General features: G+C 47.2%; 1 protein-coding gene across 4 annotated transcripts in view; it reads left to right on the forward strand.

The window, feature by feature from the left end:
• CADM1 (cell adhesion molecule 1) overlaps positions 1 to 18,271 on the forward strand; it is a 121,175-nt gene that overhangs the window by 60,683 nt on the left and 42,221 nt on the right. The window lies entirely within an intron of this gene.

Consider the following 18,271-nt stretch of genomic DNA (forward strand, 5'->3'; position numbering starts at 1 on the left):
AGTGAAACAAAGCAGCTACCCAGGCTGCTTGTCTCAGCATCTATCAGCCAATGTGTCCATGCAATGGCATTTGCATAACTTGGTGTGTGCTGCTTGGATGCAGAGGCTCTGGGAAATGTCCGGAATTCTTCCCATGCCTGATGGACACATTTATTTGGTGATTTATTTAGATTTCTTTAGCTGAAGAGCTGCATTTGTGTTACTTTCTTTACATGACAGAGGTTGGGTCACTTGCTGGAGGAGGCCAGGAGGTGGGTGTTGTCTGAGCAGTGGCCAGGGACACATGTGCTTCCCCAGCCTAGCCCCAGTCCTGGGGCTAATTGGGCCTTGGGGATTCAGTTTCTTCGTGCTTGAGAAAACAGCTGTATAGTTCTTCAACAGCTTTCAAAAAATCCACAGAAAGCAGTCAGGGCACAGGGGCCAGCAAAGTGAAGCAGAAGGTGTGCTCAGCTAGTTTTAGGTATTGAAGGTACAAATCTCAGGGACCCATTACAATAATTAGATTTGCACACAAACACGTGCTTCTAGCCAGCATACCGGTGCCCTGCAAGTGCTTTATCTGCAGCCCCCTCAGCCAGGCAGATGCTCTCCTTGCTGCCCAGATGTAGAGATGTTTTTGACCAATGTGAACATGCTGCAAAACCCGTCTCTGCTCTCCCAACTTTTCTCTGTGCGAGGCTGCCAGCAGCAAACTTGGACTGCAGCCATTTATTTTGTAGCACAGTCAATCTTCCCTTAAAGAAAACCACCAGTGAATTAGCTTTTGCATAGTGTTTCAATCAGAGCATTTGATCCTTGTTTCTGCGAGATAATCCTAAGAACTTCTTATTTGGAGAATAGAAGACCGTGATGGATTTAATTCATAAAGGGAAGCAGCCGTAAGGAATGTAAATGTAAGAGACTGATAAGGTAGGATTTCCTCGTTGCTATGACAACCCCTGGGTCATGAGCCTGAGGAAATATAAAGTAAGTCCTGGAGCTGTGAAGATGATTATAAAATTTAACTGTCATTCTTCATTTGCAGTTGATGGCAAACATTATTTACTTAAGTTTATCTCTGGGCGGGCGAGGATCCTTTCTTCCTCCTTTATGTTGGAGGCTTGGATCACAAATGAAGGTATTGTGCTTGCCCAACGTGACAAAGCAAACCCGATATTTATTATTCTAACCAGGCGATTTGCATGTAATATCCCTGTAGATTCGGGCATTCCCCATGGAGAACGGTGGTGTTTATCCTGTATATCCCCTCAGAAGCCTCCCTGGTGCCGGGACACCAGCTCTGCTTTTCTCCTACCCTGGAATCCAGTTTAGCCTGAGGATGGGGACACCTTGGCCCAGGTTGCCCCAAGAAGCTGTGGCTGCTCCATCCCTGGCAGTGTTCAGGCCCAGTCTGGATGGGGCTTGGAGCAACCTGGGCTGATGGGAGGTGTCCCTGCCTGTAGGGTTGGACCTGGATGATCTTTAAGGTCTCTCCAACCCTAACCATTCTATAATGTCATTCTATGATAAATTTTCATCAAGATATAGTAAGTGAATTGTCCTCTCTGTAGCATTAACCCGTCTGCTATTTGGATGACTGCATCATTTCTACCTTTTTTAAAAAGGGAGAAGAAACCCTTGCAATTACTTTAAGTATCTTCCAGTTCTGGTACTGGAAGATTTGACTTGAGTGAAGAGCACTAAAAACCATTCAGAATCTTACTCTGAACTTTTTTTTTTATTATTTTTACTGCATTTGAAAGATTTTTCTATTGCTATTCAGTCTTACTCGAGGTGATAAAAAGCAAAGTCACTTGATTCAAAGAGTTCACATAAACCAAATTCCTTTTAAGGCTTTTCACTGACTGCTGGCGTTAACGCAATGCTATTTTTGAGGCTGGTCTCATGATTTGAGTTGGGAAGCTCTTTCACCTTTGCAGCTTTCATCCTGAAATGAAGCTGGTGCAGGCAAGCCAGGGAATTCTGGTCAGAATCAGAGTTTATAGCCGTTACTAAAGACAAGTAGCTCTTGTGGAAATGGAGCAGAGAATTATTACTGTACTAAAAAACCCAGGAGTCATTACTTTTCCAAGGGTGGAAACTTTTTGAAGGCACTTGCCCAAGTGGAAACTGAAGAAGCCTGGACAGTTGTGGTGGATCATAGGTGTAAATCAGCGGTTGGCAAGGGCAGTGTCTTTTATTTCCACCATCTCTCATGGGCTTGCTTCTAGCAAAGACAGCCTGTAGATGTGTAGATCTGCCCCACGCATTTGTGCTCCCTGTACAGACCTTTTCTTGGCTCACTTTTGGCCTTTGCTGTTTCCAGAAGTTTTCATGGGTTTGATTTTTATTTGTGACATCCGGGGAAGGCAGAACCTGGGCACGAGCCGAGGGCAGTAGGCAGCAGATGCCCATCCTTGGCCTGGCTTTGAGCAGGCACAGGGGAGTGGCTGCAATTCTCTGGGCTCTGTTTACTCATTCCAGGCCACAGCTCAGGAAGGCACATCAAAAAGCCTGCTCCAAAAGGCTTCCCAGGACAGGCTGTTGTGCTGGAGCTCTGAAGTGCAAAAGAGAATTGCAATGTCTGACCCAAAGGTTCTGAGCACAACAGAGGATTTTTATTTGGTTTCTGGTTGCAGTGCTTCCAAATTGGGTGGAGACTGAGCTTTACCATCCTTATTATCCCCAGTTTAAGACAGAAAATAACCTTTTTGTATGCTCGAAGGTGAAAGCCCTTCGAGTTAATTAAATCTCTGAAGAAATGAGCCATGAGCTGAGCGGTGTCACCAGCCCTTTGGCACCCCGAGCTGTGGCCGCCCTGGTGCTGTCAGCCTGTGGCTCAGGTAGCACCAAAGCCGTCGAGAAAATGGAGATTTTGAGCAACGTGCAGGAGGCTGGGCATGTACATCCAAGCCAGAAATAGCTGCTCTGACAAAGACTGACAGGTACACGCCATTCTCTTCATCTGGCACATGCTGTCTGCGATGCCGCAACGGGAGCTGGCAGCAGCTTTGCAGTGGTGGGTGGCGAACAAAGGCAGAGCTCAGAAATATTTTCCAGACAAAGTTAGAATTAAAAGCTCGGAGCTCTTACAAAATAACAGTGATAAAGGTGGTTGTGGATGAAGGGAGTTGCTGGAAAGACACAACTAAACCGAAATTTGTAAAATGAGCCTTTTTCTCTTTTTGTGCTGAGTTCTCCCATGTTTGCCAGGCACGGGTTGCTTGTGATCTGCTTTGCCTGTCACTGGTGCAGCAGCAGAGCTCAACCCTTTCTGAGCACAGGGCACACGATTCACTCTCGAGGTGAGATCACTTGACTACTGGGGAAAGATGATGTTGCTGGTCCATCTCAGCTGAGTGTGGTCCTTTGGCAGGGTGCTCACCCCTGAGCCAGCCTTTCCCTCACCTTTGGCTCCCCTCTGAAATCCAGGAGGTGGGGAGCAAGGTGGGAGCCTTCTTGGTCTCTGTGGAGAGCTCACACAACCTGATGCTCTGTGGAGGCTGCTGCTGCTTCCCCATTTTTGTTTGTTGGAGTAGTCGGGGGGTTTTGCAGACACCTTTGTCAGCTGCCTGCCATTGCTGCCTTGCACCCTCACTTCCCCTGGTGGGTTTGTGCCTCTTGCTCTGTTTTTCTTCTTTTAAACGTTTGCTGGAGACAGAAGCAGACGGAAGCAGTGACGGATGCTCAGGGCTGCATTTCATCAGCCTGGGAAGGGATCAAAGCAATCCTTGCCTCCCATCTTGTTCCTTATCATGGAGTGGATGTCAGTCTGTCTGTCTGCCTGCCTTTGGTGACTTCAGACAGATAGCTGTGCTGGTCAGGGTGTCCTTCTGAGCCACCTCTCCGTGTCTTCTTGCTGCTCACAGCCCCACAGGTGGCCTCCCATGCTGGCATTTTGGATGCCTTCAGCTAAAAGAAGAGATAATTGTGAAGCAGCAGTGGTAAATGTCATACCTTCTGCTCCTCTAAGGGAGACGAAGCAGTGCAAACAAGTGGGCAAAGATCGTGCAGCCAATAAAGATCATTATGAGTAAGTACAGAAGTGGAAGATCAACCTATGTTGGCCTTGCCAGCCGTTTTAGCTGCCAAAATGTAACAATTATGTTAAATACATGGCTTTCCATGCAAACCACATTAAGCCTGTTGGTGGGTATACTGTATCCTAGGAGCTGATGAATCGGTTCCTTTGCCTCCTGGGGTGGGCACAGGTTAGCACCCTCACTTCAGATGTGACTCTGGCTTTCAGGGGTGCTTCTGCTTTGGCTTTTCCAGTCTGGACTAGTTCAAATGGAGTAGGAAGGCAGGCAGGCATGCTGCCATCTCCCCTGAGGACTCGGGAACAGTTCTGTACTGTGCTCCTCTTCTGTGTGTTTCTAAGCTTGACTTTGATTTTGGTTTGGGGTTTTTGTAGCTGTTGGCAAACAGAAGAGTTTGGAGAGGGCAGGTCATGTTCTCCTTGTCAAGGTTCCTTGCTTTGTTTTGTCTTTATGTGTTCAGGTATCATTATAAATTCCTTTCCTGAGAATCCTGTATCATTCTGATAACTGGTTAGCAATGGTGAAACTGGAGTGGTGTCCAGGGCTTCTGAGGCTGTATACAGAGGCACAAGTTTACCCTAAAGTACGTTTCTGCTTGCCCATGCTCTGCTAAACCTTTGGGCCATCAGTGGCCTGGGGATTTGCACACACAAACTTTATGCATCTGCATTTTTCATTGAAGCTTTGCTTTTTTCTGCTCACCCATGACTGCATGGGCTCCAGACCTTCAGCAACTCCAAAACCAAAACAGCTCGCAGGGTCTTTTGGGGGACTGCTGGCAAAAGGTGTTATGATGGTATCAAGACTGTGTTTAATTTATGGAAAAGAAGAGAGGTTAACACAGGAGAGACAGAAATCTGCTGTTCTCTTTGTAAGTGAAAGGTCACGTTACTGAGCACTGTGGGGTGGATTTGTGAAAAACGAGCTCCTGTTTGCCAGGAATTAGAATGAGTCTCTGATTTCTTTTTTTTTTTTTTTTCCTAACATGCACCCCCCCCCCACTTGTGACCTTTAAAGATGCTGCTCTTAGATTGATAAGCAGGCTGATGCTTTCAGCAACCCAATCCAGAATTCCTTTCTTGTAGAAAGACCATCTTTCAAAGGCTGTGGGGATTGCTTCCCAAGCCTGGAACGCCCCTGAGGAGAAAGGAGGGAAGGGTGGGGTGTCAGGACCTGAGTGGGCAGGCAAGCAAGCACCATTCCCCCCAGATGTGCTGCTGCACCCTCCAGATGTGCAGAGGAGGCTCCTGGTAGCCGGAGCCGGGCGGCAGCTGGAGGGCTGCCTTCTCCAGCTTGGCAGCCTCACTAAGAGGCTTCTGCTGTGTTGATTTTCCATTCCTAGAGTGCTTTTGGCACCGCAGTGGGGTGGTGGCTGGTGGCACCCTGGGTGTCTCTGTGCCTGCAGCAGAGCTCTCCCTGCTGCCTGCCCAGCAGCGCTCACTCGGTCTCTCCCTGTCCCAAGGTGCTTCTTTCAGGGTGGGTATTTCTTGCACAGAAAGAGGTGCTTTTCTGGCAAGGGCTTCTCTCACTGGAATTCAAGGAGAAACTGGAGGATGTGGCTTCTCTCCAAACTGTGTCCTAGGCCATGTGACAGCAGTTAATGTGGGTAACTTCCCCGTGTTATTTTCTTTACTGTTATGGGGGGGGATGGTGATATATGGCTGATTCTCAGGTTGTGGTTCTGAGACCATTTTGTGGCTTGCTGAGCCAAGTTTGTCATGACGTTCCTCTGTGATGCCCAAGCCCTCATACGTGGTGTGGTTTTCTCTGTAGAACATCTTGGTCTGCCAGGATGAAGAGCTGGTGGTGGGCTGCAGTACCTCTGATTCCAGCAAAGAGGAGGAGGAGGTTTGCTGTGCTGTGCCACTCAACCTGCCCCGTTTCAGCTCTGTCCCGGTGTTATCCTGACAGGCAGCTGCCCTCTGCAAGGTTTCACTGGCCTTCTCCTGGTTTAAGATGCCTTCTCTGATGGCTTGTCCTCTGTGGACAGAGGATGTCTTTGCCTTTAAGCTTGGGCAAAACTTCTTGAATAGAGTTACTGAATTCTTTCTAGTTCTTCCTATGGAAGAAACCCAAAAGTGGTGAAGATGCATTTTGAGACCAGTGTGCAGGGGTTCAGAGCACTGGCTTTAGCTGAGGGGTGTACTGAGGTGTCATCCATCAAAGTGGCATTACGAGGGGTGACCCATGGGCACAATCTGTCCCTTTCCAAACTCTCAGGTTGGAAGCCAAGTGCCAGGGCTCAGGGCTTCCTGGCATTCCTCAGGAGCTCTTGGAGACCTCACAAAGCAGCAGCCTCTCTGGGGCATCGTGCTGGGAACTGCGTTCCCAACCAATTACCAAACTGGTCTGCATGGGTAATGAGCCCTGGCTGTGGGAAGGGATGGCAGGAAGACAAAAGCAAAACTTTCAATGGAAGCTGCTAAAAGCTTTTAGTGTGAATAGACAGGGGCTTGCTAATTGGGGTGGCTGTTTGAAATGTTCCCTCCAGCTCTGGTCGTGTGGCCCAGGCTCCAGCCCGGAGGGAGGGTGCTGTGACCAAGGGAAAGAGAGGCTGCAGCTCTTCTGGACTGTGTTGTTAATGATTTTTGGCAATGGTGATGAGGCATTTTTCAGAGCAGAAAGAGTGCCAGGTCATTCTTGCAGTTGGGTGAGTCTCATCATAGCAAAAGGATCACACAGGGCTTTGGAAGATTGGCTTTCCTCATTAGCTGTGATGGGGCAGGAGATGTCCTCCTGCTCCAGCCCTAAAACCTTATGATTTATGATAGTTTGTTTTGTTCTGGTAATGCAACCCCAACTAAAATTCCATTCCTCAGCTGTCTGGGCTGCTCATGGTGGTCTCTGGGCACCAGGCAGAGGACAATTCATCCCAGCCAGAGAGCAGCACATGGTTGCTGCTTGGTTCCCAGGTGCCACACGTGGATGCCCACGCTCAGGTGGGGCAGAGGATGAGCTACTCCCAAGCAACACAAGCGTGGTAGGAAAGCAGCATTTTCCTGGCAGAGGCGACTGAGACCATTGTGGGTGCTAAGCACGTGGTGTCTGTGTCACGGTGTTTTTCCACAAAACCCAAGCGTTTTCTCTCATCAGCCGAGCTCAGTAAATCCTGCTCCCAGGGTCGTTAATTTCCCAGTAATGAATTCCAGGGAGCTGTGGCAGGAGCTGTGCTGGCGCCGGGCACTTGTTGCAGAGTGGCTGCTGCTGAAGTCTGGGCGAGTTATTAACCTAACTTGGGAGGTGGAGCAAGGATTGCATGATTTATGATACCTTCAAGCTGGAGTAACTCCTCCAGCTAACAGCTCACCTACCTTACTGCAAATACTCTGCAGCCCTGGCAGCTTTAAAGAAAAACGACCCAAAGCAAAAGCAGAACCCACCCCAGTGGCATTTCAGCCATTTTAAGGTTCTGAAGCAGCTTTAAAGGCAGATTGAGCCCGGTGGTAATTGCAGCAACTTGTTAAAGAAATGCCCAGGACAAATTGTACTTCATGCCTTGTACAGTTCATTGACATCAGTGCTGTGGAAAGGTTGGAGGTTCTGGGTTTTAAGGAGGGATATTTTTTAATGGACTTTACTATATGTTACTTTATATACTATATATAATTATATAACTTTACTATCCCTTTACCATAATTAAAGGGATTTTTATGAAGTGTTTTGAAATGCAAGTGAGGAAGGGAGGGAATTCCTTCTGCTCTCAGGTATAAATGCAACTCATGAATAAAACAATCAACTGCTGGAAACTTAAATTTCTATGGCAGTGTTGCTGAGTTACTCATCTAAAGTATTTCCTTCAAAAATTACTCTCTTTTAAAAAAATATCTTGCCTTTGACATGCTGAGTCCTAGAAGGCCCATCTTACACTTCTTAGAAGTTGGCAAAACTGAGCACCTCTTCAAGCTGCTGGGGCTTGAGAAAGGGTGGTGAGAAACGTGATGAATTTCAGTTGTTCTTTCAAGAAAAGAAGAGCTGCTTTTGAGCACATAGTTGTCACATGGAAGAACTTGGTCACTAGTTGTGTCAGTCCTCTAACCCTGGCTAAAAGTAGTAAACCCAGCCATGGAGCTGGTATGGCCAGAGCTGGGTTATTTTTGAGGTTGCTCTATAGTCCTGGCTGCACTGAGGCTGTCTGCAGGGAGCATGGGCTTTGGTTAATTCCAATAAACATGGAGGTAATGCTGGCTTTGCTCTGGTCCTGGGCACAGCTGCTCCTTCACATCTCCAGCAGTGCACAAGCAGCTAGCAAGGTATCCAGCCTCCAGGATGTTTTTCTTGCATTTCAGTGCTCGCACAGGTGGGCTGGGTTTATTGGAATTGCACTGACTCTGTGCTCACAGTAATTAATTCCCTTTTCCAGACTGTGGGGAAGGTTGGTTATAATTTCCTGCATTCTTTTATCAGAAGGCCAAGGGAGAAACTCAGGGTAGCAAGCAGATAGCAGCACTGCATCCATGCATTTTAAACTCAGTCTTGAGCAGTTAAGAAGATGGATTTTTAGTAGAGTGGTCTCTGTATTTGCACCCAGTTTAAAACAAGGTGACCTGGAAGGGTGGTGCTAGGATATAGCATCTGTTTCCAGCCAGATGCCTGGCTGTGCTCCTAGATGTAAATCTGTACCCTCCTTCTCTCTCAGGCCAGTAGGCTGGAGGGCAGGAGCTCGATCTGTGAGTTCTCATGCTGCAGGGTGAGCAGGAGAAGGATTTCTGGGTACAGATTTATACTGACCAAGTGTCTTTCATCTCTCATGCCTGGTCTGGGAGCTTAGAAAGCTGGCAGATGAGCACCACAGAGCACTTGTCCTCCTGCCTGTGTGGATACACCCCTTCCCATGAACGCAGCCAAGGGCTTCCCACAACCACAGGAAAACACTGCCATGAGGGGTGGAAAAAAATCCCCTGAGAACCAGGACGGCAAAAAAATTAGGAGAAGAGTAAGTTTCCTGGATTTTTTTTCACTGATGTTGTTGTTTTTCCACGTAAGCACCTGGTCCTCTCTGATACTTCCTTTGCTCTGGGGCTGTTGCTCCCATCAGGAATGAGGTGGTCTGAAGATGGGCACCCATGTAAGCAAAATGGCTGAGCTGTCAATTCCTGGAGCTCTGGCCAAAGCCTGGTTTAATCCCAAGGTCTGTGGACTGCAGTAAGAGCTGGAAACAGGTTCCCATGGCTGCCAGGGAGATGGCTGAGCAAGGAGAGGGCTGTGTTGCTGCTGCTGCAGGGTCAGAGTGCCAGGAGATCTGGGCAGGAGGAGAAGGAGAACTTCTCCACTTACAAATGCTCCTTCTCACCACTGCAGAAAGGGGGAATGAATTAATTCTTGCAGAAACATTCTGCATTCACTCCTTGCTGCTTCAGGGTTTGTACAACAGCATAGTTTTTTAATGATGGGCAATGATGAAACATCATTTTCAGATCTGGCAGAGTTTTGCTGGTTTGGGGTGTGGTGGTTTTTTGGCTTTTTTTTTTTTTTTCTTTTTCTTGTTTGTTTTGGTTTGTTTTGGGGTTTTTTTTGTGTGTGTTTTTCCCTTTCTTCTGCCTAAAACTGCCAAGTCAGGGAGCTCAGCATAGTTTATAGTCAACTGGGTGCCTGCGATCCGCATTGATGGAGCTGGTACCTGCTGGTGTTTACTGTGTGAATATCAAGGAGGAGCAGTAAATTGAAAATTGCTTCTAATGGGCTCAGTTTGCATGTTTTAATGCTTCTCAGGAGAAAATAAGAAATGTTGAGATTTGAAAACAGAGCAGGCACAGCAGTGTCTGGTAACGAGCTTCACGTGTGTTTTTCTGTCTTTACTGTTTGCATCCCTTCTGTGGCAGCTTAAACTCCCTCTCAGCCAGAAAGCAGAGGCAAAAATGGCATTTTACCTTAAACTTTCTACGTGCTGCAGCCTGATGTGCCATGGAGCTGGGACAGCCACACTGTCCCCAGGGTCGAGGCAGTGGTATGATCCTGCCTGAGGCAGTGGCAACCACGGCACCCACCAGAAATAAGGGCCCTGGGCTTGGGTTTGCCATCGTGCTGGCAGCCAGGAGCTGGAGGGGCCGGGAAAGCAGAAGGTGTGAGAATAAAACAGGATCCTAATGAGCTAAACAAAACCTGCTGGTTCCTGCTGCCACTCACCCCAGTGCAGTGAATGGTTTCTGCCCCTTATCTGGGCAGCAGGGATGCCCTGGAGACCGTGGTTGAAATGTGTCATGAGGCTGCTCACCCTGCCCCAGGATCTGGGGCTTCTCCTGCAGCCCCTGCACTTACCTATCCCCCATCCCGCCGGGGATGGGAACGTGCCAGGAAATTCAGGTTTCAGCCAAAGGGATGGAAATATGAAATGTGAGGGCTCTTCTTGCTGCGACTTTGCCTCGGAGCACGCTGCTTCAAAGACAGCAGAGAATGAAAGCACTCGCTGTAGCTGTCTCGTTCTTTCTTGAGGCAGTGTTTTGATAAATGTTGATGAGTTTAACTGTAAAACTAAATGACATTTATAGCACGATGTACGCTTTACCCATTGCTTAATTATATCTAATGGTGTTGCACGGAGAAGGCGTTTACCATTTTCCTTTTGTTTAAATGACAATACAAACCTCAAGGCCTATGGGTTTTTGCACAAAGATGAAGACTTAATTAAAAACTAACTTTAAGAAATAAGTGATAAAATTCATGATAAGAGAGGAGTGCTTTGAATTCAGAGGTGCTGGGCTGCAGCAGCTCCAGCTGCTTTGCAGAGCTGGGCAAGCGGGCAGCTTGACCTGTGTTTTCCTCTCCCCTCCTGGCTGCTGGGTTTGAGCAGGACCACATCCAAAGGTGTTTCCTTTCTTGTTATTTCTGTTTCTTTTCTGTTCTCCTGGCTGTAACTCCCAAGGCAGCAAGGGGGATTGGGCTAACTCAGTTGATCAAATTGTGGCTTTGTTGCTGTGTGCCATGCAGGGTTTCTTTTCCCTTCCTTCCAGCTTTGCCTGTTAGCCAGCAAACAGACACAGCTTCTCTATTGAAAACCAGGCATGAAGAATGGGTATGGATCAAGCAAGCTGCATCTTTAAAAATAAACACTGGCTCAGAGCTTTGTACCTTCCTCTCAGCTGGCAAAGCACTGACAGCAGGCAGTAATGTGTGCAGGAGCATCTGCCCTTTCTCTTCTTTTCATGGATTTAGTCAAAGCAAATCCCATAAATGAAGAGGGGGGAAAAAACACAGAACTGGGTTTTATTTCCCCTTGCCTGGGAGAACTCTGGGTGGACACTGAAAGGGGGACCAGCAGAGCCTGCAGTGAGTAGGTTAATGTGTAAAGACATTAGCACTGGTCTTTTACCAACATTTATAAACCTAATGTGTGGCAGATTGAGGGCTGCTTCCACATTTTTTTCTTCCTCTTCTGTAAAATAATAAATACCGTAAAATATCTCTCAGAACTGCCTTTATCGGGGGATGAATCAGGACAGTTGGTGATGCAAGAGACTTAAAACTTAAAAATATGTTGCCCTTTAGGCGAGCATTCATCATTGTGTCTGATCTGGGATGGAGACTAAAGGCTTTTATTGTCACATAGCTTTTCATCCTTCCTGGAAGGAAGAACTGGGAGGAGTTCTCCCTTTGGTGCTGTGGAGGGTTTCTCCTCCTTGTTTTTATCTGGGGGTGCCTTACCCTTGAGGATGGTGGCTGTCATTCCCCCTTTGACAAAAAAGAGTCTGTTCCTCTTCTCCCCCCAAAAAACAAGAGTAGGGGACAGTTTTTCCAAGAGCTTCCCAATCCCCAGTGGTGACATGGACATGTGCATTCCCCTGGGAATTGGGATCATCGGCTCTTCTCTCAGGGCTGCATTAATCCCATCAGCAGGGATGGAGTTTGATGGGTTGTTCCACAGAGAGGTAGTTTAGATGAATGTTTTGCCGCTCTCCTTTGATGTAACAGTAAACACTTTGGATAAAAGTTCTGTGGGTGTTTTCTCAAAGGCATACAAATTACTTGTGTGCATAATGCAGAGGTACAGTGTAGTAATTTAGAGCTGGCTGAAAGCTGCTTCAGCTAAAGAATAAGAGTTGGCCAGAATACCCCAAGAAAAGTACTGTATTCCAATTTATTATCTAATATCCCATTGTGCTTCAGGACATTTTATCCAGGGTTGCACACTGGTTATTAGTTTTGTCATTTACTTCTTGCTTGTTGCAGTGGCAGCACTGAAGATTTCAGAACAGCTTGAACTTACATGTGCAGGCAGTTAAGGGAAGATCCTTTCCTTAGGAAAGAAATCAGGCATATGTTGATCAAAATTCATCTTGGGTACTTTATGGAAATAAAGATTTCTTCAGTTTCAAAGAGATTATTAAGCTGCATATTGTGACAGATGCTACTGACAAAAAAAAAAAAAAAAAAAAAAGAAAAGTTAAAAAATCTGCAAGGAATGGGTTTCAGGTATGGATATAAGACATATCTGCTCATTAGAGTAAAATGAAACCCATCATCTGCCTCAAAACAGTTTTTCTTGTTCTTGGAATACCCTATCATTCTGAATAATCTGTATTGGGTGTTTTGGGGGCTATGGGTGCTGTGCCTTGAGCAGGTGCCATGTGTCTGAGAAAGCAGCACGTGACAAACCTGACCAGGGTGGCAATTTCACCCCCAAAACCCTATGGAGATCCCTCAGGGCTTTGGGACACATCCCCCTGTGTCTCTTCTCCAGCTCCAGCCCCTGGTTTCTGCCAGCAGTGGTGCAGGTTTGGTGGCTGCCAGGAGGGATGGAGAGGAGGAGCAGGTGGGTGAATTTCCCCCAAAGACACGCTTGCCAGTTCCCAGTGTGACCAGTGCCACGCTCAGTCTGAAGCAGGTGGCTGCTGCCAGCCCCTACAGGGCAGGAATAGAGGTGACAGTGGAGGTGACAAACCTGCAAACACGTAAATTCTCTCCTTGCCTGGTTGGGGTTTCGGTGCGGTGTCAGCCCCCTGTGGCAGGCAGAAAGGCATGTCAGCAGCAGGTGCTGGGAAATTATGTTGTTCTGATAATGTAAATGTACTGAGCACACTCCTCAGCTGTAGAAACTGAATATTTCATCAATGCTGCCCCCTCTTACCTGCAGCAACCTGCTGTAGATCAGACTGGAGCTCCTAATGGAACAAGTCATAACAGAGAGAGGAAATTCCACATGTGTTTTACACTGCGGCTTAATCAAGGTCTCCTGCCTTAGATCTGGGCTGTGCGTGTCCTTGGCAGCACTGTAGCTGGGAGATAAAATGCAGATAAGGAATTCTGTATTAGGGCGACATTAATAATAAATGAGTGTTGATCCTAACTGAGTATTATTTAAACACACAGAATGGAGGCAGCAGTCTGCTGGGACCGTCTTGTGTTGTCAAAACGCTGGTGCTGCTTCCCAGCAGCTGCTCTGGTGGGCAGTCTGGAGTGATGGGCTTTAGGCAGTGGTGAGGGCTCGAAGTGCCATGTGAGTGTAGGGAGGAACCTGAGTGGAAGGACCCCCGTTGTAATGACCCCTCCTGCACTTCTGCCCCCCACTCTGCACTCCCCCCTTTTCCCTTGTGGAGTCACTCAGGTGGCTGCCTTCTGCCTCCTTTGCTCAAACCCTTCCCCAGAAAGATCTGCCCTGTCTCCTGTGAGCAGCAGCTGAGGAGCACTGCTCATTGGTGTCCCTTGGATGATGGTCTGAGAAACTTCTGACCTTTAATAAGTGACCTTTTCTCGTCTTGCAATGGACTGTCAACTTCCAGAACAAGTGCAAGAGATAAACTGCTTCTGTTTCTTGAAAGCTGTTCTTCTGGAAAGTGAGTGTAACTGAGTATCCTTACCTGGATATATAAACAAACTGCTGCAGTAGCTACATTTTTAAAGAATTTTCAAATGGGATAAGAAATCAGTTCTAAACCAGGAAAACCACAGCACACAGCTTTCCAGTTCAGCCAGGGAAACAAAAAAGTGCTTGAAGATATCAAAAGCTCTATTGTGGTGAGCGTGACTGGCAGCATCCCTCCTTCAGGCAGTCCAAACCCAGGAACTTGAAATGTGGTGGAGTCTGAAAGACTAAATTTCTGGCAACTGTTACAAATTGCTCTCTGTCAACAGGTTTGGTTAAAAAATGGGGAATAAAAAGCCGAGATTTGCAGAATAGGCTTTGTTGCAAAAAGCAATGCTAACAGTATGAGCTGTGCCAGATTCTTCCCCACCCAGTTCCCGGGAGCCTCGTTTGCCACGTCCCTCCCAGTCAGTGATGGATGTGCTCAGTATTGATCCTCAGCACCCGCCGACAGTGACCTTTGAGGGGACAGACAACATATGGCCATGGAATTTTATCTATCACTGGCTGGGTAATAGAAAGACAAGGCTGACACCTAATCCCAGCAGAGGTGACAGATCATAAATCTGCACTGAGGTGGTTACTGGTGATGGCAGGACAGGAGGGGATGTGTGGTGATGGGCATCAGGAAGTCAGGATGTGCTTGAGAGTGAAAAACCTTTTGGCCAAAAGTGCCAAGGTGTTTCTTGTTAGGATCAATGTTTTCCTACAAGTACGTGCTTTTCAGCCCTACTTTCCAGAGCCAGCCCTTCCTTGGCCAGAGCAGCCCCTCCTCCTGCTGGGGGTTGTGTTGGGTGCTCGCACATGTGCCTGTGTTCTGCAGGCAGCCTCATCTGAAATTGTTATCATTCTTTTGCTCGTGAAAAGATGTCATGAAATTAACTCCGTAAAAAGCAACTGCCTCTTCTTGCCAGCACAATTAGAGTGGATTGTCCATTCTTCTCAAAAGTTCAAGTGTGACAATTGTCGCCTTTTCAAACAGGCTCTCCAGGCACCAGGAGCAGATGCAGGGAGCTCCAGCACAGCATTATAGAGCCCCTTCTCCCTCCTCAGAGTAAATCTGCAGAGAAATTAAATGGCGATTTGATTTTCTTCTTGTTGCTGTGGCTGATCACAGTAGAAAATCTGCTTGGTCTCTGCAGTCTTCCCAAAAGAGGGGTTGGAGTGTTCCTTTTGAGTGGACACTCTATGCATGAGGGATGGAGAGAGCATGGAAACTGCTCAGTGGAGAGAAGGATCACCAAGGGTTTCAGAGTAGGTGGTTTGTGAGGTGTTTATAAAACTTGCTTGCTGTTTATCTTGGCTCTGGCTGGTTATTTAACCACCTCGCTCCTGTCAGGCAGCTGAAATGGAGAGATGAGTTCTGACAGTCAGGTTGCATTAATTCTGTGGACTGAGCTCTGTGTCGTCTTTTCTTCAAGCGCAGGAACAGTTTGTGTATCTGTGTGGGTTGTTTCCCTTGACTCAATTTATTAAGAGGCTTTTTGTTTAAGTTTTCAGGCTTACCTTGTTCAGGAAACATGAAAATCACTCCTTCTTGGAAGATGTCTGTGTTGGGATCCTGCAGTCAGTACCCGCAGTGCCGCTGCTCCTGATAGGTGCCTGGGGTTCAGGTTTTCTCAGAAATTGAAGAATCACGGTCACAAGCACGGATTTCTAATCTTTCCTTCTTTTCTCCCTGATGCCTCACTCTATCCCAGCAAGCTATAACTGGAGAGAGAATTGATTTTAGATGTGAGTGCTGCAGATGAGCCAGGGTCCCTGGGCTGTGTCCAGCTAAGAGGAACTTGTTTGAAACACAATTTACCTGTGTGTATGTCCTTGCAGCCTTACCAGCAGAGACTGCCGTGTTTTAAGTGCAGAAAATTAATTGTGTAGGTTCCAGCCAAAGCTGTTCCTCAGATGGTGCATCCCTCTGCTGTACTCCCCCTTCCAGTGGGTGTGAAATGGACTTTTTTGCCCTGCGTGGAGAGATTCAGTGGATGAGGCCAGAGAGTTGCTCTGGGTAATGCAGTAAACACATCTGCTGCCTTCATTTGGGGTTGAACCTCTAGGCCTTTGGGAGAGGATTTGTACTTTGTGTTACACTTACCAGCAGGAAACTCTTGCCCAGAACAGGAGTGATACATGGGGTGTTTATAGTCCAGTTTATAGTACATTAAAATCTGTCCCCTAGAATTCAATTTTTATTGGCCCATTTATGCACAGCCCACCGTCCAAGTCTTGCTCAGTGGTAGGAGGTAGAAATTTGGTTTCAGTAGCATATTTCCCAGTCTTCTTTCAGCTTCTCTGGATCTCTTTTGGGTCCATAAACTTCATTTCCATCTTCTCCAAAATTTTTCCTTTTCTGTAACGCATATTGCTGTGCTCAAGGGTGTCTGCTTCAATGTTCCTCAAAATACTTATCTACCGCTGGCATTTACTGAGAAACTTCCTGAAAGGTTGGTGTGGAGATGGGCCTAAAGAGTTCTCCCTTCACCTTGCCCTTTTCTTGCATTTGGAGTTTGTAATCGGCGCTGCTGACGGAGCTGACTCTTGTCTTGGGCAGGGGGAGCAGGGATGCAGATGGATACCCACAAGCCTTACCCTGCACGGTCTGGTGCTTTCGGTTGAGCAAGCAAATTGAGGTCAGCAGAGCAAGAGGAGCTTTGCAGACAAGGGCTGGATTAGGTGCCCTGTGATTTGGAATAAATACGCAGAGTCCGTGAGGCTGGAGCTGCTGCAGGGCTGCTCCAGGCTGTGGGTTCCCATGTCCTCACGTGCACCCTGAGCCCCAGGGAGAAGGAATGCCAGCTCAAGAGGGAGCCTGATGCCAGCCTGGACCAGGAGCTTGGACTTCTAAAGCCATCAGTCAGTGGGCTTAATGTAGCAGCATCCTGGTGTGAAAAGCTTCAGTGGCTTGAACTTCAAATAATTTATTTCTAAATTACTTCTACTGTAAGTCTTATTAATTCAAATAGGCTTCTAAGCCGATTTAAAACTCAGTAAATGCAAGGAACAGTTTAATGAATTGAAAATAGGATTGAGTCTTTTAAAGTAAATGTAAAAAAATATGCTAGCAATAATTGCTTAGATGGAAATCGAATCTTAATAGCTTTGTTAATGATTTGTAGTGAATATTGCGTTTATGAGAACATATCAAGCAGATCCTTGTGCAAGAACCTTGTTTTGAATGGGTTAGATAAATGTATTCCCCAGAAGCTGTTAGTAACGTTGAACATTTTGGGTGGCACCAGGGCCAAGTGTGACTGGTGATGGGGCTCAGCATGGCTCTCCTCAGCCCCAGGGACTCTTCTCACCTCTTTCAGGGGCCTGGGGACCCTTCTGTGCTGTGGGTGTGATCCTGTCTGATAACAGCTCTGCATGTTGCTGCCTAAAGCTCCTCAGTCTGGAGAAATGAAACTTGCAGCGAGGGCAGAGAAACGTGCCCTGACTTCCCCTCAGTGCCATCCGGCACGGGGAGGTGTCTGACGAGTTCTCAGCCTCTTTCCTTCCAAACGACGCAGGCTTTTTGTCAAACGTTTCTTCCCAAGGCACGCCAAATAATTAACACAAGTCAGAAAGAAAGAAAGAAAAAAACCTGAGCGAGTGCAAGAGGAGAGGAAATCGTGCCCAGATTTACTGTGTGTGAACCGTATTGACATCTTGCATGTTTGCCATTTCCATGGCTAACTCAGAGGCTGGACTGTCTCCCCCCAGGTCTCAGTGCTGTCCATCAGCAGACGCCTTCTCCTGGCCACCAGCCCTTGGCTGGGTGCCTGGCTACCTCCACTTCATTTGGCACACTGGCAACCGGAGTTTCAAATTTTCTCCCACTTTGCTTTGCCTCCTGGTCCAGAACGCCCACCTGGTTTGGAAGCAGAGCAAAGTCGTTACCAGGGGGACTCTAATTAGCGTTCCCCTGGGTGGTGTCCCTGTTCCTGCCGTGGCTCCATGCTTCTCCAGCTTGCTTCCCAACCCGAGGACACTCGGCACTTATGGAGAAATTGAAATGCAACACACTGCTCTCAAATTCCCATCCTCTGCATTCTTTAACACATGAAGCGAGTTTCTCAGCGTGCATGTGATGTAATGATTCGATTCATTAGGAGGAGAGTTTTCGAGGTGATGACCTGTAAATGATTACAAGTCTCCCACAGCATAATTGCATAAAATTCTTTTTTTCCTGCCTCTGGACATTAATAGTGCCTACTGATTACCCAGAGTGAGTAAAAACCAGTTCCCTAAAGTCTATCTGCTCGAGTCAAAGGATAAATGCTTCTTACAGTGAATTGTTCTTTCAAGGTAATTTAACAAAATTCATCAGTTGAGAGGGGAAGCAAATTCCTGCCATTTCCATACATCTGGCATGGAAGTTGCTCCCCTGAGGCTGGTGTGACTATTAAAGCATGGAGCAGTGTCTGGCACCTGGGGAGATCTTTCCCTCGGGCCTTCTGTCATGCTTTAAAATTCAGTG

This window comes from Calypte anna, chromosome 24 (assembly GCF_003957555.1).
Source record: "Calypte anna isolate BGI_N300 chromosome 24, bCalAnn1_v1.p, whole genome shotgun sequence".
NCBI classification, from domain to species: Eukaryota; Metazoa; Chordata; class Aves; order Apodiformes; family Trochilidae; genus Calypte; species Calypte anna.